Genomic DNA, 27639 nt, shown 5'->3' with positions numbered 1-27639 from the left:
GAAACAGGAAAAGTGCCGGGGGCGCGGGGCACGGCGGGCTTTCACGGGTGCCGTCTGGATGACTCCCAAGTCCGCCCTGCGTGGGGATCAAGGTGGGCAGCCACAGCACTTGAAGCACTCAGGCTGATTTCTTGCAGCAGCTGGACCGTGCAACAGCTCCAGGCCTGCTTTGCAAAGCAAGTGAAACAAGTGTGGGTCCTGCACCGCCCTCTATTGGTGGGATTACGCAAAGAACGCTGGAATGGCACAACAGCAAGGAAGCATGCAGCAAGCACACACAGGAGGAGAGGTCAGGACAGAGCGCGGCGCTGAGGGAAAGGTGGAAGCGCAGTTTACAGGGCGCAGGGGCCAAGTAGGGAGGGGAATCATTTGATGTTTCGCCGGAACCATCGGTCAGGTGGTTCCGATGTTTGACGCTTAACCCCGCGATGGTGAGGGAGCATCCGATGCTCCCTCCCCATTGCTAGGCTTCCCCCTCAACGTTGTCTTTGTGTGGGGCGCCGTGCGGCTGCGCAGGCTTGCTGGCAGCTGCACTCACCGTGCGGTACTTTGGGCTGCCGGCTGGCTCTCTTCGTGTCTGGTGCTCACAACCTAAGAGACCGAGGGCCTGAATGAGAGACGGACGCAACGCAGAGGTTACGCAGTGGAGAGCGGTTATTGGTGGTCTGCGCAAGCGTCTTGAGTCCCGCTGCGCACGGGTGAAATGTACTAGTTAGTGTGTTACATGCTTAAGTAGAAAAGGCCAGAGAAACATCGGTCCCGGAACCGATGCTTAGGCCCAAACAATGTTTTGTGAGCAATGCTAAAACCATGGGGCTAGTAGTACTAGCAACGTTCCCTTTCAATGTCCAATCCCCGGGGCAAAGAAGGGAGGGGGTGGACACATCCAGCAAAGCTTCAGAGTTGACACCAGCACAGCAGACACACAGACGCTTTCAAACAAAACCAAGCTGATTTTTACCAGAGATGATCAGGGGAAAGCGCGAACGCAGTCCCCCACTACCACAAATTATGCAGTCGAGTTTCCCGCATTTGGGGAAATCGCAGGGGTCAGCACACCCGGAGTGCAATGGATGAGCCTCGCCCTGGGAGAACCACCTTCGTGATCATGGTATCTCCCCTGCCAGGTAAGTATGAGTTGGACTAGGGCTGGGGAGGCCCGCTGCTCGGGCACACCCCCGTCAACTGAAGGAGGTTTACCTGGGGAGTATGCGCGAAGCGAACTCTCAGCTGAGGTCAACAACTGCAGGGAGGCCACATCTCTTCACCTGGAAGGGTGCCTTGTTGCTGAAGCACCCCCAAACTACATACGCACAAACTAGTGCAAGCATTCCCAGGGCACACTGCAGCAGACGGATTTGCATACGGTGATGTCGGCCAAAGCTGGCTGCGAGCCTCGTCGGCGTATGAAAGGAAAAGGACAGGAAACAGGAAAAGTGCCGGGGGCGCGGGGCACGGCGGGCTTTCACGGGTGCCGTCTGGATGACTCCCAAGTCCGCCCTGCGTGGGGATCAAGGTGGGCAGCCACAGCACTTGAAGCACTCAGGCTGATTTCTTGCAGCAGCTGGACCGTGCAACAGCTCCAGGCCTGCTTTGCAAAGCAAGTGAAACAAGTGTGGGTCCTGCACCGCCCTCTATTGGTGGGATTACGCAAAGAACGCTGGAATGGCACAACAGCAAGGAAGCATGCAGCAAGCACACACAGGAGGAGAGGTCAGGACAGAGCGCGGCGCTGAGGGAAAGGTGGAAGCGCAGTTTACAGGGCGCAGGGGCCAAGTAGGGAGGGGAATCATTTGATGTTTCGCCGGAACCATCGGTCAGGTGGTTCCGATGTTTGACGCTTAACCCCGCGATGGTGAGGGAGCATCCGATGCTCCCTCCCCATTGCTAGGCTTCCCCCTCAACGTTGTCTTTGTGTGGGGCGCCGTGCGGCTGCGCAGGCTTGCTGGCAGCTGCACTCACCGTGCGGTACTTTGGGCTGCCGGCTGGCTCTCTTCGTGTCTGGTGCTCACAACCTAAGAGACCGAGGGCCTGATTGAGAGACGGACGCAACGCAGAGGTTACGCAGTGGAGAGCGGTTATTGGTGGTCTGCGCAAGCGTCTTGAGTCCCGCTGCGCACGGGTGAAATGTACTAGTTAGTGTGTTACATGCTTAAGTAGAAAAGGCCAGAGAAACATCGGTCCCGGAACCGATGCTTAGGCCCAAACAATGTTTTGTGAGCAATGCTAAAACCATGGGGCTAGTAGTACTAGCAACGTTCCCTTTCAATGTCCAATCCCCGGGGCAAAGAAGGGAGGGGGTGGACACATCCAGCAAAGCTTCAGAGTTGACACCAGCACAGCAGACACACAGACGCTTTCAAACAAAACCAAGCTGATTTTTACCAGAGATGATCAGGGGAAAGCGCGAACGCAGTCCCCCACTACCACAAATTATGCAGTCGAGTTTCCCGCATTTGGGGAAATCGCAGGGGTCAGCACACCCGGAGTGCAATGGATGAGCCTCGCCCTGGGAGAACCACCTTCGTGATCATGGTATCTCCCCTGCCAGGTAAGTATGAGTTGGACTAGGGCTGGGGAGGCCCGCTGCTCGGGCACACCCCCGTCAACTGAAGGAGGTTTACCTGGGGAGCATGCGCGAAGCGAACTCTCAGCTGAGGTCAACAACTGCAGGGAGGCCACATCTCTTCACCTGGAAGGGTGCCTTGTTGCTGAAGCACCCCCAAACTACATACGCACAAACTAGTGCAAGCATTCCCAGGGCACACTGCAGCAGACGGATTTGCATACGGTGATGTCATCCAAGCAGTCGGCCAAAGCTGGCTGCGAGCCTCGTCGGCGTATGAAAGGAAAAGGACAGGAAACAGGAAAAGTGCCGGGGGCGCGGGGCACGGCGGGCTTTCACGGGTGCCGTCTGGATGACTCCCAAGTCCGCCCTGCGTGGGGATCAAGGTGGGCAGCCACAGCACTTGAAGCACTCAGGCTGATTTCTTGCAGCAGCTGGACCGTGCAACAGCTCCAGGCCTGCTTTGCAAAGCAAGTGAAACAAGTGTGGGTCCTGCACCGCCCTCTATTGGTGGGATTACGCAAAGAACGCTGGAATGGCACAACAGCAAGGAAGCATGCAGCAAGCACACACAGGAGGAGAGGTCAGGACAGAGCGCGGCGCTGAGGGAAAGGTGGAAGCGCAGTTTACAGGGCGCAGGGGCCAAGTAGGGAGGGGAATCATTTGATGTTTCGCCGGAACCATCGGTCAGGTGGTTCCGATGTTTGACGCTTAACCCCGCGATGGTGAGGGAGCATCCGATGCTCCCTCCCCATTGCTAGGCTTCCCCCTCAACGTTGTCTTTGTGTGGGGCGCCGTGCGGCTGCGCAGGCTTGCTGGCAGCTGCACTCACCGTGCGGTACTTTGGGCTGCCGGCTGGCTCTCTTCGTGTCTGGTGCTCACAACCTAAGAGACCGAGGGCCTGAATGAGAGACGGACGCAACGCAGAGGTTACGCAGTGGAGAGCGGTTATTGGTGGTCTGCGCAAGCGTCTTGAGTCCCGCTGCGCACGGGTGAAATGTACTAGTTAGTGTGTTACATGCTTAAGTAGAAAAGGCCAGAGAAACATCGGTCCCGGAACCGATGCTTAGGCCCAAACAATGTTTTGTGAGCAATGCTAAAACCATGGGGCTAGTAGTACTAGCAACGTTCCCTTTCAATGTCCAATCCCCGGGGCAAAGAAGGGAGGGGGTGGACACATCCAGCAAAGCTTCAGAGTTGACACCAGCACAGCAGACACACAGACGCTTTCAAACAAAACCAAGCTGATTTTTACCAGAGATGATCAGGGGAAAGCGCGAACGCAGTCCCCCACTACCCCAAATTATGCAGTCGAGTTTCCCGCATTTGGGGAAATCGCAGGGGTCAGCACACCCGGAGTGCAATGGATGAGCCTCGCCCTGGGAGAACCACCTTCGTGATCATGGTATCTCCCCTGCCAGGTAAGTATGAGTTGGACTAGGGCTGGGGAGGCCCGCTGCTCGGGCACACCCCCGTCAACTGAAGGAGGTTTACCTGGGGAGCATGCGCGAAGCGAACTCTCAGCTGAGGTCAACAACTGCAGGGAGGCCACATCTCTTCACCTGGAAGGGTGCCTTGTTGCTGAAGCACCCCCAAACTACATACGCACAAACTAGTGCAAGCATTCCCAGGGCACACTGCAGCAGACGGATTTGCATACGGTGATGTCATCCAGTCGGCCAAAGCTGGCTGCGAGCCTCGTCGGCGTATGAAAGGAAAAGGACAGGAAACAGGAAAAGTGCCGGGGGCGCGGGGCACGGCGGGCTTTCACGGGTGCCGTCTGGATGACTCCCAAGTCCGCCCTGCGTGGGGATCAAGGTGGGCAGCCACAGCACTTGAAGCACTCAGGCTGATTTCTTGCAGCAGCTGGACCGTGCAACAGCTCCAGGCCTGCTTTGCAAAGCAAGTGAAACAAGTGTGGGTCCTGCACCGCCCTCTATTGGTGGGATTACGCAAAGAACGCTGGAATGGCACAACAGCAAGGAAGCATGCAGCAAGCACACACAGGAGGAGAGGTCAGGACAGAGCGCGGCGCTGAGGGAAAGGTGGAAGCGCAGTTTACAGGGCGCAGGGGCCAAGTAGGGAGGGGAATCATTTGATGTTTCGCCGGAACCATCGGTCAGGTGGTTCCGATGTTTGACGCTTAACCCCGCGATGGTGAGGGAGCATCCGATGCTCCCTCCCCATTGCTAGGCTTCCCCCTCAACGTTGTCTTTGTGTGGGGCGCCGTGCGGCTGCGCAGGCTTGCTGGCAGCTGCACTCACCGTGCGGTACTTTGGGCTGCCGGCTGGCTCTCTTCGTGTCTGGTGCTCACAACCTAAGAGACCGAGGGCCTGAATGAGAGACGGACGCAACGCAGAGGTTACGCAGTGGAGAGCGGTTATTGGTGGTCTGCGCAAGCGTCTTGAGTCCCGCTGCGCACGGGTGAAATGTACTAGTTAGTGTGTTACATGCTTAAGTAGAAAAGGCCAGAGAAACATCGGTCCCGGAACCGATGCTTAGGCCCAAACAATGTTTTGTGAGCAATGCTAAAACCATGGGGCTAGTAGTACTAGCAACGTTCCCTTTCAATGTCCAATCCCCGGGGCAAAGAAGGGAGGGGGTGGACACATCCAGCAAAGCTTCAGAGTTGACACCAGCACAGCAGACACACAGACGCTTTCAAACAAAACCAAGCTGATTTTTACCAGAGATGATCAGGGGAAAGCGCAAACGCAGTCCCCCACTACCACAAATTATGCAGTCGAGTTTCCCGCATTTGGGGAAATCGCAGGGGTCAGCACACCCGGAGTGCAATGGATGAGCCTCGCCCTGGGAGAACCACCTTCGTGATCATGGTATCTCCCCTGCCAGGTAAGTATGAGTTGGACTAGGGCTGGGGAGGCCCGCTGCTCGGGCACACCCCCGTCAACTGAAGGAGGTTTACCTGGGGAGCATGCGCGAAGCGAACTCTCAGCTGAGGTCAACAACTGCAGGGAGGCCACATCTCTTCACCTGGAAGGGTGCCTTGTTGCTGAAGCACCCCCAAACTACATACGCACAAACTAGTGCAAGCATTCCCAGGGCACACTGCAGCAGACGGATTTGCATACGGTGATGTCATCCAAGCAGTCGGCCAAAGCTGGCTGCGAGCCTCGTCGGCGTATGAAAGGAAAAGGACAGGAAACAGGAAAAGTGCCGGGGGCGCGGGGCACGGCGGGCTTTCACGGGTGCCGTCTGGATGACTCCCAAGTCCGCCCTGCGTGGGGATCAAGGTGGGCAGCCACAGCACTTGAAGCACTCAGGCTGATTTCTTGCAGCAGCTGGACCGTGCAACAGCTCCAGGCCTGCTTTGCAAAGCAAGTGAAACAAGTGTGGGTCCTGCACCGCCCTCTATTGGTGGGATTACGCAAAGAACGCTGGAATGGCACAACAGCAAGGAAGCATGCAGCAAGCACACACAGGAGGAGAGGTCAGGACAGAGCGCGGCGCTGAGGGAAAGGTGGAAGCGCAGTTTACAGGGCGCAGGGGCCAAGTAGGGAGGGGAATCATTTGATGTTTCGCCGGAACCATCGGTCAGGTGGTTCCGATGTTTGACGCTTAACCCCGCGATGGTGAGGGAGCATCCGATGCTCCCTCCCCATTGCTAGGCTTCCCCCTCAACGTTGTCTTTGTGTGGGGCGCCGTGCGGCTGCGCAGGCTTGCTGGCAGCTGCACTCACCGTGCGGTACTTTGGGCTGCCGGCTGGCTCTCTTCGTGTCTGGTGCTCACAACCTAAGAGACCGAGGGCCTGATTGAGAGACGGACGCAACGCAGAGGTTACGCAGTGGAGAGCGGTTATTGGTGGTCTGCGCAAGCGTCTTGAGTCCCGCTGCGCACGGGTGAAATGTACTAGTTAGTGTGTTACATGCTTAAGTAGAAAAGGCCAGAGAAACATCGGTCCCGGAACCGATGCTTAGGCCCAAACAATGTTTTGTGAGCAATGCTAAAACCATGGGGCTAGTAGTACTAGCAACGTTCCCTTTCAATGTCCAATCCCCGGGGCAAAGAAGGGAGGGGGTGGACACATCCAGCAAAGCTTCAGAGTTGACACCAGCACAGCAGACACACAGACGCTTTCAAACAAAACCAAGCTGATTTTTACCAGAGATGATCAGGGGAAAGCGCGAACGCAGTCCCCCACTACCACAAATTATGCAGTCGAGTTTCCCGCATTTGGGGAAATCGCAGGGGTCAGCACACCCGGAGTGCAATGGATGAGCCTCGCCCTGGGAGAACCACCTTCGTGATCATGGTATCTCCCCTGCCAGGTAAGTATGAGTTGGACTAGGGCTGGGGAGGCCCGCTGCTCGGGCACACCCCCGTCAACTGAAGGAGGTTTACCTGGGGAGCATGCGCGAAGCGAACTCTCAGCTGAGGTCAACAACTGCAGGGAGGCCACATCTCTTCACCTGGAAGGGTGCCTTGTTGCTGAAGCACCCCCAAACTACATACGCACAAACTAGTGCAAGCATTCCCAGGGCACACTGCAGCAGACGGATTTGCATACGGTGATGTCATCCAAGCAGTCGGCCAAAGCTGGCTGCGAGCCTCGTCGGCGTATGAAAGGAAAAGGACAGGAAACAGGAAAAGTGCCGGGGGCGCGGGGCACGGCGGGCTTTCACGGGTGCCGTCTGGATGACTCCCAAGTCCGCCCTGCGTGGGGATCAAGGTGGGCAGCCACAGCACTTGAAGCACTCAGGCTGATTTCTTGCAGCAGCTGGACCGTGCAACAGCTCCAGGCCTGCTTTGCAAAGCAAGTGAAACAAGTGTGGGTCCTGCACCGCCCTCTATTGGTGGGATTACGCAAAGAACGCTGGAATGGCACAACAGCAAGGAAGCATGCAGCAAGCACACACAGGAGGAGAGGTCAGGACAGAGCGCGGCGCTGAGGGAAAGGTGGAAGCGCAGTTTACAGGGCGCAGGGGCCAAGTAGGGAGGGGAATCATTTGATGTTTCGCCGGAACCATCGGTCAGGTGGTTCCGATGTTTGACGCTTAACCCCGCGATGGTGAGGGAGCATCCGATGCTCCCTCCCCATTGCTAGGCTTCCCCCTCAACGTTGTCTTTGTGTGGGGCGCCGTGCGGCTGCGCAGGCTTGCTGGCAGCTGCACTCACCGTGCGGTACTTTGGGCTGCCGGCTGGCTCTCTTCGTGTCTGGTGCTCACAACCTAAGAGACCGAGGGCCTGAATGAGAGACGGACGCAACGCAGAGGTTACGCAGTGGAGAGCGGTTATTGGTGGTCTGCGCAAGCGTCTTGAGTCCCGCTGCGCACGGGTGAAATGTACTAGTTAGTGTGTTACATGCTTAAGTAGAAAAGGCCAGAGAAACATCGGTCCCGGAACCGATGCTTAGGCCCAAACAATGTTTTGTGAGCAATGCTAAAACCATGGGGCTAGTAGTACTAGCAACGTTCCCTTTCAATGTCCAATCCCCGGGGCAAAGAAGGGAGGGGGTGGACACATCCAGCAAAGCTTCAGAGTTGACACCAGCACAGCAGACACACAGACGCTTTCAAACAAAACCAAGCTGATTTTTACCAGAGATGATCAGGGGAAAGCGCGAACGCAGTCCCTCACTACCACAAATTATGCAGTCGAGTTTCCCGCATTTGGGGAAATCGCAGGGGTCAGCACACCCGGAGTGCAATGGATGAGCCTCGCCCTGGGAGAACCACCTTCGTGATCATGGTATCTCCCCTGCCAGGTAAGTATGAGTTGGACTAGGGCTGGGGAGGCCCGCTGCTCGGGCACACCCCCGTCAACTGAAGGAGGTTTACCTGGGGAGCATGCGCGAAGCGAACTCTCAGCTGAGGTCAACAACTGCAGGGAGGCCACATCTCTTCACCTGGAAGGGTGCCTTGTTGCTGAAGCACCCCCAAACTACATACGCACAAACTAGTGCAAGCATTCCCAGGGCACACTGCAGCAGACGGATTTGCATACGGTGATGTCATCCAAGCAGTCGGCCAAAGCTGGCTGCGAGCCTCGTCGGCGTATGAAAGGAAAAGGACAGGAAACAGGAAAAGTGCCGGGGGCGCGGGGCACGGCGGGCTTTCACGGGTGCCGTCTGGATGACTCCCAAGTCCGCCCTGCGTGGGGATCAAGGTGGGCAGCCACAGCACTTGAAGCACTCAGGCTGATTTCTTGCAGCAGCTGGACCGTGCAACAGCTCCAGGCCTGCTTTGCAAAGCAAGTGAAACAAGTGTGGGTCCTGCACCGCCCTCTATTGGTGGGATTACGCAAAGAACGCTGGAATGGCACAACAGCAAGGAAGCATGCAGCAAGCACACACAGGAGGAGAGGTCAGGACAGAGCGCGGCGCTGAGGGAAAGGTGGAAGCGCAGTTTACAGGGCGCAGGGGCCAAGTAGGGAGGGGAATCATTTGATGTTTCGCCGGAACCATCGGTCAGGTGGTTCCGATGTTTGACGCTTAACCCCGCGATGGTGAGGGAGCATCCGATGCTCCCTCCCCATTGCTAGGCTTCCCCCTCAACGTTGTCTTTGTGTGGGGCGCCGTGCGGCTGCGCAGGCTTGCTGGCAGCTGCACTCACCGTGCGGTACTTTGGGCTGCCGGCTGGCTCTCTTCGTGTCTGGTGCTCACAACCTAAGAGACCGAGGGCCTGATTGAGAGACGGACGCAACGCAGAGGTTACGCAGTGGAGAGCGGTTATTGGTGGTCTGCGCAAGCGTCTTGAGTCCCGCTGCGCACGGGTGAAATGTACTAGTTAGTGTGTTACATGCTTAAGTAGAAAAGGCCAGAGAAACATCGGTCCCGGAACCGATGCTTAGGCCCAAACAATGTTTTGTGAGCAATGCTAAAACCATGGGGCTAGTAGTACTAGCAACGTTCCCTTTCAATGTCCAATCCCCGGGGCAAAGAAGGGAGGGGGTGGACACATCCAGCAAAGCTTCAGAGTTGACACCAGCACAGCAGACACACAGACGCTTTCAAACAAAACCAAGCTGATTTTTACCAGAGATGATCAGGGGAAAGCGCGAACGCAGTCCCCCACTACCACAAATTATGCAGTCGAGTTTCCCGCATTTGGGGAAATCGCAGGGGTCAGCACACCCGGAGTGCAATGGATGAGCCTCGCCCTGGGAGAACCACCTTCGTGATCATGGTATCTCCCCTGCCAGGTAAGTATGAGTTGGACTAGGGCTGGGGAGGCCCGCTGCTCGGGCACACCCCCGTCAACTGAAGGAGGTTTACCTGGGGAGCATGCGAGAAGCGAACTCTCAGCTGAGGTCAACAACTGCAGGGAGGCCACATCTCTTCACCTGGAAGGGTGCCTTGTTGCTGAAGCACCCCCAAACTACATACGCACAAACTAGTGCAAGCATTCCCAGGGCACACTGCAGCAGACGGATTTGCATACGGTGATGTCATCCAAGCAGTCGGCCAAAGCTGGCTGCGAGCCTCGTCGGCGTATGAAAGGAAAAGGACAGGAAACAGGAAAAGTGCCGGGGGCGCGGGGCACGGCGGGCTTTCACGGGTGCCGTCTGGATGACTCCCAAGTCCGCCCTGCGTGGGGATCAAGGTGGGCAGCCACAGCACTTGAAGCACTCAGGCTGATTTCTTGCAGCAGCTGGACCGTGCAACAGCTCCAGGCCTGCTTTGCAAAGCAAGTGAAACAAGTGTGGGTCCTGCACCGCCCTCTATTGGTGGGATTACGCAAAGAACGCTGGAATGGCACAACAGCAAGGAAGCATGCAGCAAGCACACACAGGAGGAGAGGTCAGGACAGAGCGCGGCGCTGAGGGAAAGGTGGAAGCGCAGTTTACAGGGCGCAGGGGCCAAGTAGGGAGGGGAATCATTTGATGTTTCGCCGGAACCATCGGTCAGGTGGTTCCGATGTTTGACGCTTAACCCCGCGATGGTGAGGGAGCATCCGATGCTCCCTCCCCATTGCTAGGCTTCCCCCTCAACGTTGTCTTTGTGTGGGGCGCCGTGCGGCTGCGCAGGCTTGCTGGCAGCTGCACTCACCGTGCGGTACTTTGGGCTGCCGGCTGGCTCTCTTCGTGTCTGGTGCTCACAACCTAAGAGACCGAGGGCCTGATTGAGAGACGGACGCAACGCAGAGGTTACGCAGTGGAGAGCGGTTATTGGTGGTCTGCGCAAGCGTCTTGAGTCCCGCTGCGCACGGGTGAAATGTACTAGTTAGTGTGTTACATGCTTAAGTAGAAAAGGCCAGAGAAACATCGGTCCCGGAACCGATGCTTAGGCCCAAACAATGTTTTGTGAGCAATGCTAAAACCATGGGGCTAGTAGTACTAGCAACGTTCCCTTTCAATGTCCAATCCCCGGGGCAAAGAAGGGAGGGGGTGGACACATCCAGCAAAGCTTCAGAGTTGACACCAGCACAGCAGACACACAGACGCTTTCAAACAAAACCAAGCTGATTTTTACCAGAGATGATCAGGGGAAAGCGCGAACGCAGTCCCCCACTACCACAAATTATGCAGTCGAGTTTCCCGCATTTGGGGAAATCGCAGGGGTCAGCACACCCGGAGTGCAATGGATGAGCCTCGCCCTGGGAGAACCACCTTCGTGATCATGGTATCTCCCCTACCAGGTAAGTATGAGTTGGACTAGGGCTGGGGAGGCCCGCTGCTCGGGCACACCCCCGTCAACTGAAGGAGGTTTACCTGGGGAGCATGCGCGAAGCGAACTCTCAGCTGAGGTCAACAACTGCAGGGAGGCCACATCTCTTCACCTGGAAGGGTGCCTTGTTGCTGAAGCACCCCCAAACTACATACGCACAAACTAGTGCAAGCATTCCCAGGGCACACTGCAGCAGACGGATTTGCATACGGTGATGTCATCCAAGCAGTCGGCCAAAGCTGGCTGCGAGCCTCGTCGGCGTATGAAAGGAAAAGGACAGGAAACAGGAAAAGTGCCGGGGGCGCGGGGCACGGCGGGCTTTCACGGGTGCCGTCTGGATGACTCCCAAGTCCGCCCTGCGTGGGGATCAAGGTGGGCAGCCACAGCACTTGAAGCACTCAGGCTGATTTCTTGCAGCAGCTGGACCGTGCAACAGCTCCAGGCCTGCTTTGCAAAGCAAGTGAAACAAGTGTGGGTCCTGCACCGCCCTCTATTGGTGGGATTACGCAAAGAACGCTGGAATGGCACAACAGCAAGGAAGCATGCAGCAAGCACACACAGGAGGAGAGGTCAGGACAGAGCGCGGCGCTGAGGGAAAGGTGGAAGCGCAGTTTACAGGGCGCAGGGGCCAAGTAGGGAGGGGAATCATTTGATGTTTCGCCGGAACCATCGGTCAGGTGGTTCCGATGTTTGACGCTTAACCCCGCGATGGTGAGGGAGCATCCGATGCTCCCTCCCCATTGCTAGGCTTCCCCCTCAACGTTGTCTTTGTGTGGGGCGCCGTGCGGCTGCGCAGGCTTGCTGGCAGCTGCACTCACCGTGCGGTACTTTGGGCTGCCGGCTGGCTCTCTTCGTGTCTGGTGCTCACAACCTAAGAGACCGAGGGCCTGAATGAGAGACGGACGCAACGCAGAGGTTACGCAGTGGAGAGCGGTTATTGGTGGTCTGCGCAAGCGTCTTGAGTCCCGCTGCGCACGGGTGAAATGTACTAGTTAGTGTGTTACATGCTTAAGTAGAAAAGGCCAGAGAAACATCGGTCCCGGAACCGATGCTTAGGCCCAAACAATGTTTTGTGAGCAATGCTAAAACCATGGGGCTAGTAGTACTAGCAACGTTCCCTTTCAATGTCCAATCCCCGGGGCAAAGAAGGGAGGGGGTGGACACATCCAGCAAAGCTTCAGAGTTGACACCAGCACAGCAGACACACAGACGCTTTCAAACAAAACCAAGCTGATTTTTACCAGAGATGATCAGGGGAAAGCGCGAACGCAGTCCCTCACTACCACAAATTATGCAGTCGAGTTTCCCGCATTTGGGGAAATCGCAGGGGTCAGCACACCCGGAGTGCAATGGATGAGCCTCGCCCTGGGAGAACCACCTTCGTGATCATGGTATCTCCCCTGCCAGGTAAGTATGAGTTGGACTAGGGCTGGGGAGGCCCGCTGCTCGGGCACACCCCCGTCAACTGAAGGAGGTTTACCTGGGGAGCATGCGCGAAGCGAACTCTCAGCTGAGGTCAACAACTGCAGGGAGGCCACATCTCTTCACCTGGAAGGGTGCCTTGTTGCTGAAGCACCCCCAAACTACATACGCACAAACTAGTGCAAGCATTCCCAGGGCACACTGCAGCAGACGGATTTGCATACGGTGATGTCATCCAAGCAGTCGGCCAAAGCTGGCTGCGAGCCTCGTCGGCGTATGAAAGGAAAAGGACAGGAAACAGGAAAAGTGCCGGGGGCGCGGGGCACGGCGGGCTTTCACGGGTGCCGTCTGGATGACTCCCAAGTCCGCCCTGCGTGGGGATCAAGGTGGGCAGCCACAGCACTTGAAGCACTCAGGCTGATTTCTTGCAGCAGCTGGACCGTGCAACAGCTCCAGGCCTGCTTTGCAAAGCAAGTGAAACAAGTGTGGGTCCTGCACCGCCCTCTATTGGTGGGATTACGCAAAGAACGCTGGAATGGCACAACAGCAAGGAAGCATGCAGCAAGCACACACAGGAGGAGAGGTCAGGACAGAGCGCGGCGCTGAGGGAAAGGTGGAAGCGCAGTTTACAGGGCGCAGGGGCCAAGTAGGGAGGGGAATCATTTGATGTTTCGCCGGAACCATCGGTCAGGTGGTTCCGATGTTTGACGCTTAACCCCGCGATGGTGAGGGAGCATCCGATGCTCCCTCCCCATTGCTAGGCTTCCCCCTCAACGTTGTCTTTGTGTGGGGCGCCGTGCGGCTGCGCAGGCTTGCTGGCAGCTGCACTCACCGTGCGGTACTTTGGGCTGCCGGCTGGCTCTCTTCGTGTCTGGTGCTCACAACCTAAGAGACCGAGGGCCTGATTGAGAGACGGACGCAACGCAGAGGTTACGCAGTGGAGAGCGGTTATTGGTGGTCTGCGCAAGCGTCTTGAGTCCCGCTGCGCACGGGTGAAATGTACTAGTTAGTGTGTTACATGCTTAAGTAGAAAAGGCCAGAGAAACATCGGTCCCGGAACCGATGCTTAGGCCCAAACAATGTTTTGTGAGCAATGCTAAAACCATGGGGCTAGTAGTACTAGCAACGTTCCCTTTCAATGTCCAATCCCCGGGGCAAAGAAGGGAGGGGGTGGACACATCCAGCAAAGCTTCAGAGTTGACACCAGCACAGCAGACACACAGACGCTTTCAAACAAAACCAAGCTGATTTTTACCAGAGATGATCAGGGGAAAGCGCGAACGCAGTCCCCCACTACCACAAATTATGCAGTCGAGTTTCCCGCATTTGGGGAAATCGCAGGGGTCAGCACACCCGGAGTGCAATGGATGAGCCTCGCCCTGGGAGAACCACCTTCGTGATCATGGTATCTCCCCTGCCAGGTAAGTATGAGTTGGACTAGGGCTGGGGAGGCCCGCTGCTCGGGCACACCCCCGTCAACTGAAGGAGGTTTACCTGGGGAGCATGCGCGAAGCGAACTCTCAGCTGAGGTCAACAACTGCAGGGAGGCCACATCTCTTCACCTGGAAGGGTGCCTTGTTGCTGAAGCACCCCCAAACTACATACGCACAAACTAGTGCAAGCATTCCCAGGGCACACTGCAGCAGACGGATTTGCATACGGTGATGTCATCCAAGCAGTCGGCCAAAGCTGGCTGCGAGCCTCGTCGGCGTATGAAAGGAAAAGGACAGGAAACAGGAAAAGTGCCGGGGGCGCGGGGCACGGCGGGCTTTCACGGGTGCCGTCTGGATGACTCCCAAGTCCGCCCTGCGTGGGGATCAAGGTGGGCAGCCACAGCACTTGAAGCACTCAGGCTGATTTCTTGCAGCAGCTGGACCGTGCAACAGCTCCAGGCCTGCTTTGCAAAGCAAGTGAAACAAGTGTGGGTCCTGCACCGCCCTCTATTGGTGGGATTACGCAAAGAACGCTGGAATGGCACAACAGCAAGGAAGCATGCAGCAAGCACACACAGGAGGAGAGGTCAGGACAGAGCGCGGCGCTGAGGGAAAGGTGGAAGCGCAGTTTACAGGGCGCAGGGGCCAAGTAGGGAGGGGAATCATTTGATGTTTCGCCGGAACCATCGGTCAGGTGGTTCCGATGTTTGACGCTTAACCCCGCGATGGTGAGGGAGCATCCGATGCTCCCTCCCCATTGCTAGGCTTCCCCCTCAACGTTGTCTTTGTGTGGGGCGCCGTGCGGCTGCGCAGGCTTGCTGGCAGCTGCACTCACCGTGCGGTACTTTGGGCTGCCGGCTGGCTCTCTTCGTGTCTGGTGCTCACAACCTAAGAGACCGAGGGCCTGATTGAGAGACGGACGCAACGCAGAGGTTACGCAGTGGAGAGCGGTTATTGGTGGTCTGCGCAAGCGTCTTGAGTCCCGCTGCGCACGGGTGAAATGTACTAGTTAGTGTGTTACATGCTTAAGTAGAAAAGGCCAGAGAAACATCGGTCCCGGAACCGATGCTTAGGCCCAAACAATGTTTTGTGAGCAATGCTAAAACCATGGGGCTAGTAGTACTAGCAACGTTCCCTTTCAATGTCCAATCCCCGGGGCAAAAAAGGGAGGGGGTGGACACATCCAGCAAAGCTTCAGAGTTGACACCAGCACAGCAGACACACAGACGCTTTCAAACAAAACCAAGCTGATTTTTACCAGAGATGATCAGGGGAAAGCGCGAACGCAGTCCCCCACTACCACAAATTATGCAGTCGAGTTTCCCGCATTTGGGGAAATCGCAGGGGTCAGCACACCCGGAGTGCAATGGATGAGCCTCGCCCTGGGAGAACCACCTTCGTGATCATGGTATCTCCCCTGCCAGGTAAGTATGAGTTGGACTAGGGCTGGGGAGGCCCGCTGCTCGGGCACACCCCCGTCAACTGAAGGAGGTTTACCTGGGGAGCATGCGCGAAGCGAACTCTCAGCTGAGGTCAACAACTGCAGGGAGGCCACATCTCTTCACCTGGAAGGGTGCCTTGTTGCTGAAGCACCCCCAAACTACATACGCACAAACTAGTGCAAGCATTCCCAGGGCACACTGCAGCAGACGGATTTGCATACGGTGATGTCATCCAAGCAGTCGGCCAAAGCTGGCTGCGAGCCTCGTCGGCGTATGAAAGGAAAAGGACAGGAAACAGGAAAAGTGCCGGGGGCGCGGGGCACGGCGGGCTTTCACGGGTGCCGTCTGGATGACTCCCAAGTCCGCCCTGCGTGGGGATCAAGGTGGGCAGCCACAGCACTTGAAGCACTCAGGCTGATTTCTTGCAGCAGCTGGACCGTGCAACAGCTCCAGGCCTGCTTTGCAAAGCAAGTGAAACAAGTGTGGGTCCTGCACCGCCCTCTATTGGTGGGATTACGCAAAGAACGCTGGAATGGCACAACAGCAAGGAAGCATGCAGCAAGCACACACAGGAGGAGAGGTCAGGACAGAGCGCGGCGCTGAGGGAAAGGTGGAAGCGCAGTTTACAGGGCGCAGGGGCCAAGTAGGGAGGGGAATCATTTGATGTTTCGCCGGAACCATCGGTCAGGTGGTTCCGATGTTTGACGCTTAACCCCGCGATGGTGAGGGAGCATCCGATGCTCCCTCCCCATTGCTAGGCTTCCCCCTCAACGTTGTCTTTGTGTGGGGCGCCGTGCGGCTGCGCAGGCTTGCTGGCAGCTGCACTCACCGTGCGGTACTTTGGGCTGCCGGCTGGCTCTCTTCGTGTCTGGTGCTCACAACCTAAGAGACCGAGGGCCTGATTGAGAGACGGACGCAACGCAGAGGTTACGCAGTGGAGAGCGGTTATTGGTGGTCTGCGCAAGCGTCTTGAGTCCCGCTGCGCACGGGTGAAATGTACTAGTTAGTGTGTTACATGCTTAAGTAGAAAAGGCCAGAGAAACATCGGTCCCGGAACCGATGCTTAGGCCCAAACAATGTTTTGTGAGCAATGCTAAAACCATGGGGCTAGTAGTACTAGCAACGTTCCCTTTCAATGTCCAATCCCCGGGGCAAAAAAGGGAGGGGGTGGACACATCCAGCAAAGCTTCAGAGTTGACACCAGCACAGCAGACACACAGACGCTTTCAAACAAAACCAAGCTGATTTTTACCAGAGATGATCAGGGGAAAGCGCGAACGCAGTCCCCCACTACCACAAATTATGCAGTCGAGTTTCCCGCATTTGGGGAAATCGCAGGGGTCAGCACACCCGGAGTGCAATGGATGAGCCTCGCCCTGGGAGAACCACCTTCGTGATCATGGTATCTCCCCTCCCAGGTAAGTATGAGTTGGACTAGGGCTGGGGAGGCCCGCTGCTCGGGCACACCCCCGTCAACTGAAGGAGGTTTACCTGGGGAGCATGCGCGAAGCGAACTCTCAGCTGAGGTCAACAACTGCAGGGAGGCCACATCTCTTCACCTGGAAGGGTGCCTTGTTGCTGAAGCACCCCCAAACTACATACGCACAAACTAGTGCAAGCATTCCCAGGGCACACTGCAGCAGACGGATTTGCATACGGTGATGTCATCCAGTCGGCCAAAGCTGGCTGCGAGCCTCGTCGGCGTATGAAAGGAAAAGGACAGGAAACAGGAAAAGTGCCGGGGGCGCGGGGCACGGCGGGCTTTCACGGGTGCCGTCTGGATGACTCCCAAGTCCGCCCTGCGTGGGGATCAAGGTGGGCAGCCACAGCACTTGAAGCACTCAGGCTGATTTCTTGCAGCAGCTGGACCGTGCAACAGCTCCAGGCCTGCTTTGCAAAGCAAGTGAAACAAGTGTGGGTCCTGCACCGCCCTCTATTGGTGGGATTACGCAAAGAACGCTGGAATGGCACAACAGCAAGGAAGCATGCAGCAAGCACACACAGGAGGAGAGGTCAGGACAGAGCGCGGCGCTGAGGGAAAGGTGGAAGCGCAGTTTACAGGGCGCAGGGGCCAAGTAGGGAGGGGAATCATTTGATGTTTCGCCGGAACCATCGGTCAGGTGGTTCCGATGTTTGACGCTTAACCCCGCGATGGTGAGGGAGCATCCGATGCTCCCTCCCCATTGCTAGGCTTCCCCCTCAACGTTGTCTTTGTGTGGGGCGCCGTGCGGCTGCGCAGGCTTGCTGGCAGCTGCACTCACCGTGCGGTACTTTGGGCTGCCGGCTGGCTCTCTTCGTGTCTGGTGCTCACAACCTAAGAGACCGAGGGCCTGAATGAGAGACGGACGCAACGCAGAGGTTACGCAGTGGAGAGCGGTTATTGGTGGTCTGCGCAAGCGTCTTGAGTCCCGCTGCGCACGGGTGAAATGTACTAGTTAGTGTGTTACATGCTTAAGTAGAAAAGGCCAGAGAAACATCGGTCCCGGAACCGATGCTTAGGCCCAAACAATGTTTTGTGAGCAATGCTAAAACCATGGGGCTAGTAGTACTAGCAACGTTCCCTTTCAATGTCCAATCCCCGGGGCAAAGAAGGGAGGGGGTGGACACATCCAGCAAAGCTTCAGAGTTGACACCAGCACAGCAGACACACAGACGCTTTCAAACAAAACCAAGCTGATTTTTACCAGAGATGATCAGGGGAAAGCGCGAACGCAGTCCCCCACTACCACAAATTATGCAGTCGAGTTTCCCGCATTTGGGGAAATCGCAGGGGTCAGCACACCCGGAGTGCAATGGATGAGCCTCGCCCTGGGAGAACCACCTTCGTGATCATGGTATCTCCCCTGCCAGGTAAGTATGAATTGGACTAGGGCTGGGGAGGCCCGCTGCTCGGGCACACCCCCGTCAACTGAAGGAGGTTTACCTGGGGAGCATGCGCGAAGCGAACTCTCAGCTGAGGTCAACAACTGCAGGGAGGCCACATCTCTTCACCTGGAAGGGTGCCTTGTTGCTGAAGCACCCCCAAACTACATACGCACAAACTAGTGCAAGCATTCCCAGGGCACACTGCAGCAGACGGATTTGCATACGGTGATGTCATCCAGTCGGCCAAAGCTGGCTGCGAGCCTCGTCGGCGTATGAAAGGAAAAGGACAGGAAACAGGAAAAGTGCCGGGGGCGCGGGGCACGGCGGGCTTTCACGGGTGCCGTCTGGATGACTCCCAAGTCCGCCCTGCGTGGGGATCAAGGTGGGCAGCCACAGCACTTGAAGCACTCAGGCTGATTTCTTGCAGCAGCTGGACCGTGCAACAGCTCCAGGCCTGCTTTGCAAAGCAAGTGAAACAAGTGTGGGTCCTGCACCGCCCTCTATTGGTGGGATTACGCAAAGAACGCTGGAATGGCACAACAGCAAGGAAGCATGCAGCAAGCACACACAGGAGGAGAGGTCAGGACAGAGCGCGGCGCTGAGGGAAAGGTGGAAGCGCAGTTTACAGGGCGCAGGGGCCAAGTAGGGAGGGGAATCATTTGATGTTTCGCCGGAACCATCGGTCAGGTGGTTCCGATGTTTGACGCTTAACCCCGCGATGGTGAGGGAGCATCCGATGCTCCCTCCCCATTGCTAGGCTTCCCCCTCAACGTTGTCTTTGTGTGGGGCGCCGTGCGGCTGCGCAGGCTTGCTGGCAGCTGCACTCACCGTGCGGTACTTTGGGCTGCCGGCTGGCTCTCTTCGTGTCTGGTGCTCACAACCTAAGAGACCGAGGGCCTGAATGAGAGACGGACGCAACGCAGAGGTTACGCAGTGGAGAGCGGTTATTGGTGGTCTGCGCAAGCGTCTTGAGTCCCGCTGCGCACGGGTGAAATGTACTAGTTAGTGTGTTACATGCTTAAGTAGAAAAGGCCAGAGAAACATCGGTCCCGGAACCGATGCTTAGGCCCAAACAATGTTTTGTGAGCAATGCTAAAACCATGGGGCTAGTAGTACTAGCAACGTTCCCTTTCAATGTCCAATCCCCGGGGCAAAGAAGGGAGGGGGTGGACACATCCAGCAAAGCTTCAGAGTTGACACCAGCACAGCAGACACACAGACGCTTTCAAACAAAACCAAGCTGATTTTTACCAGAGATGATCAGGGGAAAGCGCGAACGCAGTCCCCCACTACCACAAATTATGCAGTCGAGTTTCCCGCATTTGGGGAAATCGCAGGGGTCAGCACACCCGGAGTGCAATGGATGAGCCTCGCCCTGGGAGAACCACCTTCGTGATCATGGTATCTCCCCTGCCAGGTAAGTATGAGTTGGACTAGGGCTGGGGAGGCCCGCTGCTCGGGCACACCCCCGTCAACTGAAGGAGGTTTACCTGGGGAGCATGCGCGAAGCGAACTCTCAGCTGAGGTCAACAACTGCAGGGAGGCCACATCTCTTCACCTGGAAGGGTGCCTTGTTGCTGAAGCACCCCCAAACTACATACGCACAAACTAGTGCAAGCATTCCCAGGGCACACTGCAGCAGACGGATTTGCATACGGTGATGTCATCCAAGCAGTCGGCCAAAGCTGGCTGCGAGCCTCGTCGGCGTATGAAAGGAAAAGGACAGGAAACAGGAAAAGTGCCGGGGGCGCGGGGCACGGCGGGCTTTCACGGGTGCCGTCTGGATGACTCCCAAGTCCGCCCTGCGTGGGGATCAAGGTGGGCAGCCACAGCACTTGAAGCACTCAGGCTGATTTCTTGCAGCAGCTGGACCGTGCAACAGCTCCAGGCCTGCTTTGCAAAGCAAGTGAAACAAGTGTGGGTCCTGCACCGCCCTCTATTGGTGGGATTACGCAAAGAACGCTGGAATGGCACAACAGCAAGGAAGCATGCAGCAAGCACACACAGGAGGAGAGGTCAGGACAGAGCGCGGCGCTGAGGGAAAGGTGGAAGCGCAGTTTACAGGGCGCAGGGGCCAAGTAGGGAGGGGAATCATTTGATGTTTCGCCGGAACCATCGGTCAGGTGGTTCCGATGTTTGACGCTTAACCCCGCGATGGTGAGGGAGCATCCGATGCTCCCTCCCCATTGCTAGGCTTCCCCCTCAACGTTGTCTTTGTGTGGGGCGCCGTGCGGCTGCGCAGGCTTGCTGGCAGCTGCACTCACCGTGCGGTACTTTGGGCTGCCGGCTGGCTCTCTTCGTGTCTGGTGCTCACAACCTAAGAGACCGAGGGCCTGATTGAGAGACGGACGCAACGCAGAGGTTACGCAGTGGAGAGCGGTTATTGGTGGTCTGCGCAAGCGTCTTGAGTCCCGCTGCGCACGGGTGAAATGTACTAGTTAGTGTGTTACATGCTTAAGTAGAAAAGGCCAGAGAAACATCGGTCCCGGAACCGATGCTTAGGCCCAAACAATGTTTTGTGAGCAATGCTAAAACCATGGGGCTAGTAGTACTAGCAACGTTCCCTTTCAATGTCCAATCCCCGGGGCAAAGAAGGGAGGGGGTGGACACATCCAGCAAAGCTTCAGAGTTGACACCAGCACAGCAGACACACAGACGCTTTCAAACAAAACCAAGCTGATTTTTACCAGAGATGATCAGGGGAAAGCGCGAACGCAGTCCCCCACTACCACAAATTATGCAGTCGAGTTTCCCGCATTTGGGGAAATCGCAGGGGTCAGCACACCCGGAGTGCAATGGATGAGCCTCGCCCTGGGAGAACCACCTTCGTGATCATGGTATCTCCCCTGCCAGGTAAGTATGAGTTGGACTAGGGCTGGGGAGGCCCGCTGCTCGGGCACACCCCCGTCAACTGAAGGAGGTTTACCTGGGGAGCATGCGCGAAGCGAACTCTCAGCTGAGGTCAACAACTGCAGGGAGGCCACATCTCTTCACCTGGAAGGGTGCCTTGTTGCTGAAGCACCCCCAAACTACATACGCACAAACTAGTGCAAGCATTCCCAGGGCACACTGCAGCAGACGGATTTGCATACGGTGATGTCATCCAAGCAGTCGGCCAAAGCTGGCTGCGAGCCTCGTCGGCGTATGAAAGGAAAAGGACAGGAAACAGGAAAAGTGCCGGGGGCGCGGGGCACGGCGGGCTTTCACGGGTGCCGTCTGGATGACTCCCAAGTCCGCCCTGCGTGGGGATCAAGGTGGGCAGCCACAGCACTTGAAGCACTCAGGCTGATTTCTTGCAGCAGCTGGACCGTGCAACAGCTCCAGGCCTGCTTTGCAAAGCAAGTGAAACAAGTGTGGGTCCTGCACCGCCCTCTATTGGTGGGATTACGCAAAGAACGCTGGAATGGCACAACAGCAAGGAAGCATGCAGCAAGCACACACAGGAGGAGAGGTCAGGACAGAGCGCGGCGCTGAGGGAAAGGTGGAAGCGCAGTTTACAGGGCGCAGGGGCCAAGTAGGGAGGGGAATCATTTGATGTTTCGCCGGAACCATCGGTCAGGTGGTTCCGATGTTTGACGCTTAACCCCGCGATGGTGAGGGAGCATCCGATGCTCCCTCCCCATTGCTAGGCTTCCCCCTCAACGTTGTCTTTGTGTGGGGCGCCGTGCGGCTGCGCAGGCTTGCTGGCAGCTGCACTCACCGTGCGGTACTTTGGGCTGCCGGCTGGCTCTCTTCGTGTCTGGTGCTCACAACCTAAGAGACCGAGGGCCTGATTGAGAGACGGACGCAACGCAGAGGTTACGCAGTGGAGAGCGGTTATTGGTGGTCTGCGCAAGCGTCTTGAGTCCCGCTGCGCACGGGTGAAATGTACTAGTTAGTGTGTTACATGCTTAAGTAGAAAAGGCCAGAGAAACATCGGTCCCGGAACCGATGCTTAGGCCCAAACAATGTTTTGTGAGCAATGCTAAAACCATGGGGCTAGTAGTACTAGCAACGTTCCCTTTCAATGTCCAATCCCCGGGGCAAAGAAGGGAGGGGGTGGACACATCCAGCAAAGCTTCAGAGTTGACACCAGCACAGCAGACACACAGACGCTTTCAAACAAAACCAAGCTGATTTTTACCAGAGATGATCAGGGGAAAGCGCGAACGCAGTCCCCCACTACCACAAATTATGCAGTCGAGTTTCCCGCATTTGGGGAAATCGCAGGGGTCAGCACACCCGGAGTGCAATGGATGAGCCTCGCCCTGGGAGAACCACCTTCGTGATCATGGTATCTCCCCTGCCAGGTAAGTATGAGTTGGACTAGGGCTGGGGAGGCCCGCTGCTCGGGCACACCCCCGTCAACTGAAGGAGGTTTACCTGGGGAGCATGCGCGAAGCGAACTCTCAGCTGAGGTCAACAACTGCAGGGAGGCCACATCTCTTCACCTGGAAGGGTGCCTTGTTGCTGAAGCACCCCCAAACTACATACGCACAAACTAGTGCAAGCATTCCCAGGGCACACTGCAGCAGACGGATTTGCATACGGTGATGTCATCCAAGCAGTCGGCCAAAGCTGGCTGCGAGCCTCGTCGGCGTATGAAAGGAAAAGGACAGGAAACAGGAAAAGTGCCGGGGGCGCGGGGCACGGCGGGCTTTCACGGGTGCCGTCTGGATGACTCCCAAGTCCGCCCTGCGTGGGGATCAAGGTGGGCAGCCACAGCACTTGAAGCACTCAGGCTGATTTCTTGCAGCAGCTGGACCGTGCAACAGCTCCAGGCCTGCTTTGCAAAGCAAGTGAAACAAGTGTGGGTCCTGCACCGCCCTCTATTGGTGGGATTACGCAAAGAACGCTGGAATGGCACAACAGCAAGGAAGCATGCAGCAAGCACACACAGGAGGAGAGGTCAGGACAGAGCGCGGCGCTGAGGGAAAGGTGGAAGCGCAGTTTACAGGGCGCAGGGGCCAAGTAGGGAGGGGAATCATTTGATGTTTCGCCGGAACCATCGGTCAGGTGGTTCCGATGTTTGACGCTTAACCCCGCGATGGTGAGGGAGCATCCGATGCTCCCTCCCCATTGCTAGGCTTCCCCCTCAACGTTGTCTTTGTGTGGGGCGCCGTGCGGCTGCGCAGGCTTGCTGGCAGCTGCACTCACCGTGCGGTACTTTGGGCTGCCGGCTGGCTCTCTTCGTGTCTGGTGCTCACAACCTAAGAGACCGAGGGCCTGAATGAGAGACGGACGCAACGCAGAGGTTACGCAGTGGAGAGCGGTTATTGGTGGTCTGCGCAAGCGTCTTGAGTCCCGCTGCGCACGGGTGAAATGTACTAGTTAGTGTGTTACATGCTTAAGTAGAAAAGGCCAGAGAAACATCGGTCCCGGAACCGATGCTTAGGCCCAAACAATGTTTTGTGAGCAATGCTAAAACCATGGGGCTAGTAGTACTAGCAACGTTCCCTTTCAATGTCCAATCCCCGGGGCAAAGAAGGGAGGGGGTGGACACATCCAGCAAAGCTTCAGAGTTGACACCAGCACAGCAGACACACAGACGCTTTCAAACAAAACCAAGCTGATTTTTACCAGAGATGATCAGGGGAAAGCGCGAACGCAGTCCCTCACTACCACAAATTATGCAGTCGAGTTTCCCGCATTTGGGGAAATCGCAGGGGTCAGCACACCCGGAGTGCAATGGATGAGCCTCGCCCTGGGAGAACCACCTTCGTGATCATGGTATCTCCCCTGCCAGGTAAGTATGAGTTGGACTAGGGCTGGGGAGGCCCGCTGCTCGGGCACACCCCCGTCAACTGAAGGAGGTTTACCTGGGGAGCATGCGCGAAGCGAACTCTCAGCTGAGGTCAACAACTGCAGGGAGGCCACATCTCTTCACCTGGAAGGGTGCCTTGTTGCTGAAGCACCCCCAAACTACATACGCACAAACTAGTGCAAGCATTCCCAGGGCACACTGCAGCAGACGGATTTGCATACGGTGATGTCATCCAAGCAGTCGGCCAAAGCTGGCTGCGAGCCTCGTCGGCGTATGAAAGGAAAAGGACAGGAAACAGGAAAAGTGCCGGGGGCGCGGGGCACGGCGGGCTTTCACGGGTGCCGTCTGGATGACTCCCAAGTCCGCCCTGCGTGGGGATCAAGGTGGGCAGCCACAGCACTTGAAGCACTCAGGCTGATTTCTTGCAGCAGCTGGACCGTGCAACAGCTCCAGGCCTGCTTTGCAAAGCAAGTGAAACAAGTGTGGGTCCTGCACCGCCCTCTATTGGTGGGATTACGCAAAGAACGCTGGAATGGCACAACAGCAAGGAAGCATGCAGCAAGCACACACAGGAGGAGAGGTCAGGACAGAGCGCGGCGCTGAGGGAAAGGTGGAAGCGCAGTTTACAGGGCGCAGGGGCCAAGTAGGGAGGGGAATCATTTGATGTTTCGCCGGAACCATCGGTCAGGTGGTTCCGATGTTTGACGCTTAACCCCGCGATGGTGAGGGAGCATCCGATGCTCCCTCCCCATTGCTAGGCTTCCCCCTCAACGTTGTCTTTGTGTGGGGCGCCGTGCGGCTGCGCAGGCTTGCTGGCAGCTGCACTCACCGTGCGGTACTTTGGGCTGCCGGCTGGCTCTCTTCGTGTCTGGTGCTCACAACCTAAGAGACCGAGGGCCTGATTGAGAGACGGACGCAACGCAGAGGTTACGCAGTGGAGAGCGGTTATTGGTGGTCTGCGCAAGCGTCTTGAGTCCCGCTGCGCACGGGTGAAATGTACTAGTTAGTGTGTTACATGCTTAAGTAGAAAAGGCCAGAGAAACATCGGTCCCGGAACCGATGCTTAGGCCCAAACAATGTTTTGTGAGCAATGCTAAAACCATGGGGCTAGTAGTACTAGCAACGTTCCCTTTCAATGTCCAATCCCCGGGGCAAAGAAGGGAGGGGGTGGACACATCCAGCAAAGCTTCAGAGTTGACACCAGCACAGCAGACACACAGACGCTTTCAAACAAAACCAAGCTGATTTTTACCAGAGATGATCAGGGGAAAGCGCGAACGCAGTCCCCCACTACCACAAATTATGCAGTCGAGTTTCCCGCATTTGGGGAAATCGCAGGGGTCAGCACACCCGGAGTGCAATGGATGAGCCTCGCCCTGGGAGAACCACCTTCGTGATCATGGTATCTCCCCTGCCAGGTAAGTATGAGTTGGACTAGGGCTGGGGAGGCCCGCTGCTCGGGCACACCCCCGTCAACTGAAGGAGGTTTACCTGGGGAGCATGCGCGAAGCGAACTCTCAGCTGAGGTCAACAACTGCAGGGAGGCCACATCTCTTCACCTGGAAGGGTGCCTTGTTGCTGAAGCACCCCCAAACTACATACGCACAAACTAGTGCAAGCATTCCCAGGGCACACTGCAGCAGACGGATTTGCATACGGTGATGTCATCCAAGCAGTCGGCCAAAGCTGGCTGCGAGCCTCGTCGGCGTATGAAAGGAAAAGGACAGGAAACAGGAAAAGTGCCGGGGGCGCGGGGCACGGCGGGCTTTCACGGGTGCCGTCTGGATGACTCCCAAGTCCGCCCTGCGTGGGGATCAAGGTGGGCAGCCACAGCACTTGAAGCACTCAGGCTGATTTCTTGCAGCAGCTGGACCGTGCAACAGCTCCAGGCCTGCTTTGCAAAGCAAGTGAAACAAGTGTGGGTCCTGCACCGCCCTCTATTGGTGGGATTACGCAAAGAACGCTGGAATGGCACAACAGCAAGGAAGCATGCAGCAAGCACACACAGGAGGAGAGGTCAGGACAGAGCGCGGCGCTGAGGGAAAGGTGGAAGCGCAGTTTACAGGGCGCAGGGGCCAAGTAGGGAGGGGAATCATTTGATGTTTCGCCGGAACCATCGGTCAGGTGGTTCCGATGTTTGACGCTTAACCCCGCGATGGTGAGGGAGCATCCGATGCTCCCTCCCCATTGCTAGGCTTCCCCCTCAACGTTGTCTTTGTGTGGGGCGCCGTGCGGCTGCGCAGGCTTGCTGGCAGCTGCACTCACCGTGCGGTACTTTGGGCTGCCGGCTGGCTCTCTTCGTGTTTGGTGCTCACAACCTAAGAGACCGAGGGCCTGATTGAGAGACGGACGCAACGCAGAGGTTACGCAGTGGAGAGCGGTTATTGGTGGTCTGCGCAAGCGTCTTGAGTCCCGCTGCGCACGGGTGAAATGTACTAGTTAGTGTGTTACATGCTTAAGTAGAAAAGGCCAGAGAAACATCGGTCCCGGAACCGATGCTTAGGCCCAAACAATGTTTTGTGAGCAATGCTAAAACCATGGGGCTAGTAGTACTAGCAACGTTCCCTTTCAATGTCCAATCCCCGGGGCAAAGAAGGGAGGGGGTGGACACATCCAGCAAAGCTTCAGAGTTGACACCAGCACAGCAGACACACAGACGCTTTCAAACAAAACCAAGCTGATTTTTACCAGAGATGATCAGGGGAAAGCGCGAACGCAGTCCCCCACTACCACAAATTATGCAGTCGAGTTTCCCGCATTTGGGGAAATCGCAGGGGTCAGCACACCCGGAGTGCAATGGATGAGCCTCGCCCTGGGAGAACCACCTTCGTGATCATGGTATCTCCCCTGCCAGGTAAGTATGAGTTGGACTAGGGCTGGGGAGGCCCGCTGCTCGGGCACACCCCCGTCAACTGAAGGAGGTTTACCTGGGGAGCATGCGCGAAGCGAACTCTCAGCTGAGGTCAACAACTGCAGGGAGGCCACATCTCTTCACCTGGAAGGGTGCCTTGTTGCTGAAGCACCCCCAAACTACATACGCACAAACTAGTGCAAGCATTCCCAGGGCACACTGCAGCAGACGGATTTGCATACGGTGATGTCATCCAAGCAGTCGGCCAAAGCTGGCTGCGAGCCTCGTCGGCGTATGAAAGGAAAAGGACAGGAAACAGGAAAAGTGCCGGGGGCGCGGGGCACGGCGGGCTTTCACGGGTGCCGTCTGGATGACTCCCAAGTCCGCCCTGCGTGGGGATCAAGGTGGGCAGCCACAGCACTTGAAGCACTCAGGCTGATTTCTTGCAGCAGCTGGACCGTGCAACAGCTCCAGGCCTGCTTTGCAAAGCAAGTGAAACAAGTGTGGGTCCTGCACCGCCCTCTATTGGTGGGATTACGCAAAGAACGCTGGAATGGCACAACAGCAAGGAAGCATGCAGCAAGCACACACAGGAGGAGAGGTCAGGACAGAGCGCGGCGCTGAGGGAAAGGTGGAAGCGCAGTTTACAGGGCGCAGGGGCCAAGTAGGGAGGGGAATCATTTGATGTTTC

The 27639-nt window shown here is 56.8% G+C and overlaps 19 non-coding genes across 19 annotated transcripts; all 19 read right to left on the bottom strand.

Annotated features, from left to right (window-relative positions):
* Window positions 1-971: 971 nt before the first annotated feature.
* On the bottom strand, window positions 972-1135 carry LOC148435764 (U1 spliceosomal RNA). The gene has a single exon (XR_015876547.1). It is a non-coding gene; the product is annotated as a U1 spliceosomal RNA (small nuclear RNA).
* Window positions 1136-2395: 1260 nt separating this feature from the next.
* Window positions 2396-2559, bottom strand: LOC148435763 (U1 spliceosomal RNA). The gene has a single exon (XR_015876546.1). It is a non-coding gene; the product is annotated as a U1 spliceosomal RNA (small nuclear RNA).
* Window positions 2560-3831: 1272 nt separating this feature from the next.
* LOC148435762 (U1 spliceosomal RNA) lies at window positions 3832-3995 on the bottom strand. Its single transcript, XR_015876566.1, has one exon. It is a non-coding gene; the product is annotated as a U1 spliceosomal RNA (small nuclear RNA).
* Window positions 3996-5263: 1268 nt separating this feature from the next.
* On the bottom strand, window positions 5264-5427 carry LOC148435761 (U1 spliceosomal RNA). The gene has a single exon (XR_015876556.1). It is a non-coding gene; the product is annotated as a U1 spliceosomal RNA (small nuclear RNA).
* A 1272-nt stretch (window positions 5428-6699) lies between these two features.
* LOC148435760 (U1 spliceosomal RNA) lies at window positions 6700-6863 on the bottom strand. Its single transcript, XR_015876545.1, has one exon. It is a non-coding gene; the product is annotated as a U1 spliceosomal RNA (small nuclear RNA).
* A 1272-nt stretch (window positions 6864-8135) lies between these two features.
* LOC148435759 (U1 spliceosomal RNA) lies at window positions 8136-8299 on the bottom strand. The gene has a single exon (XR_015876561.1). It is a non-coding gene; the product is annotated as a U1 spliceosomal RNA (small nuclear RNA).
* A 1272-nt stretch (window positions 8300-9571) lies between these two features.
* Window positions 9572-9735, bottom strand: LOC148435758 (U1 spliceosomal RNA). The gene has a single exon (XR_015876544.1). It is a non-coding gene; the product is annotated as a U1 spliceosomal RNA (small nuclear RNA).
* A 1272-nt stretch (window positions 9736-11007) lies between these two features.
* On the bottom strand, window positions 11008-11171 carry LOC148435757 (U1 spliceosomal RNA). The gene has a single exon (XR_015876557.1). It is a non-coding gene; the product is annotated as a U1 spliceosomal RNA (small nuclear RNA).
* Window positions 11172-12443: 1272 nt separating this feature from the next.
* On the bottom strand, window positions 12444-12607 carry LOC148435756 (U1 spliceosomal RNA). The gene has a single exon (XR_015876560.1). It is a non-coding gene; the product is annotated as a U1 spliceosomal RNA (small nuclear RNA).
* A 1272-nt stretch (window positions 12608-13879) lies between these two features.
* LOC148435755 (U1 spliceosomal RNA) lies at window positions 13880-14043 on the bottom strand. The gene has a single exon (XR_015876543.1). It is a non-coding gene; the product is annotated as a U1 spliceosomal RNA (small nuclear RNA).
* Window positions 14044-15315: 1272 nt separating this feature from the next.
* LOC148435754 (U1 spliceosomal RNA) lies at window positions 15316-15479 on the bottom strand. The gene has a single exon (XR_015876542.1). It is a non-coding gene; the product is annotated as a U1 spliceosomal RNA (small nuclear RNA).
* Window positions 15480-16751: 1272 nt separating this feature from the next.
* LOC148435753 (U1 spliceosomal RNA) lies at window positions 16752-16915 on the bottom strand. The gene has a single exon (XR_015876571.1). It is a non-coding gene; the product is annotated as a U1 spliceosomal RNA (small nuclear RNA).
* Window positions 16916-18183: 1268 nt separating this feature from the next.
* LOC148435752 (U1 spliceosomal RNA) lies at window positions 18184-18347 on the bottom strand. Its single transcript, XR_015876541.1, has one exon. It is a non-coding gene; the product is annotated as a U1 spliceosomal RNA (small nuclear RNA).
* A 1268-nt stretch (window positions 18348-19615) lies between these two features.
* On the bottom strand, window positions 19616-19779 carry LOC148435751 (U1 spliceosomal RNA). The gene has a single exon (XR_015876540.1). It is a non-coding gene; the product is annotated as a U1 spliceosomal RNA (small nuclear RNA).
* A 1272-nt stretch (window positions 19780-21051) lies between these two features.
* On the bottom strand, window positions 21052-21215 carry LOC148435750 (U1 spliceosomal RNA). The gene has a single exon (XR_015876539.1). It is a non-coding gene; the product is annotated as a U1 spliceosomal RNA (small nuclear RNA).
* A 1272-nt stretch (window positions 21216-22487) lies between these two features.
* Window positions 22488-22651, bottom strand: LOC148435749 (U1 spliceosomal RNA). The gene has a single exon (XR_015876538.1). It is a non-coding gene; the product is annotated as a U1 spliceosomal RNA (small nuclear RNA).
* A 1272-nt stretch (window positions 22652-23923) lies between these two features.
* LOC148435748 (U1 spliceosomal RNA) lies at window positions 23924-24087 on the bottom strand. The gene has a single exon (XR_015876558.1). It is a non-coding gene; the product is annotated as a U1 spliceosomal RNA (small nuclear RNA).
* A 1272-nt stretch (window positions 24088-25359) lies between these two features.
* Window positions 25360-25523, bottom strand: LOC148435747 (U1 spliceosomal RNA). Its single transcript, XR_015876536.1, has one exon. It is a non-coding gene; the product is annotated as a U1 spliceosomal RNA (small nuclear RNA).
* A 1272-nt stretch (window positions 25524-26795) lies between these two features.
* Window positions 26796-26959, bottom strand: LOC148435746 (U1 spliceosomal RNA). Its single transcript, XR_015876535.1, has one exon. It is a non-coding gene; the product is annotated as a U1 spliceosomal RNA (small nuclear RNA).
* Between the last annotated feature and the right edge of the window lie 680 nt (window positions 26960-27639).

Source organism: Taudactylus pleione, unplaced genomic scaffold, assembly GCF_031769625.1.
Source record: "Taudactylus pleione unplaced genomic scaffold, aTauple2 ptg002003l, whole genome shotgun sequence".
Lineage (NCBI taxonomy): Eukaryota > Metazoa > Chordata > Amphibia > Anura > Myobatrachidae > Taudactylus > Taudactylus pleione.
Note: the sequence above shows the minus strand (reverse complement) of the source record. Positions and strands in the feature narration are given on the sequence as shown.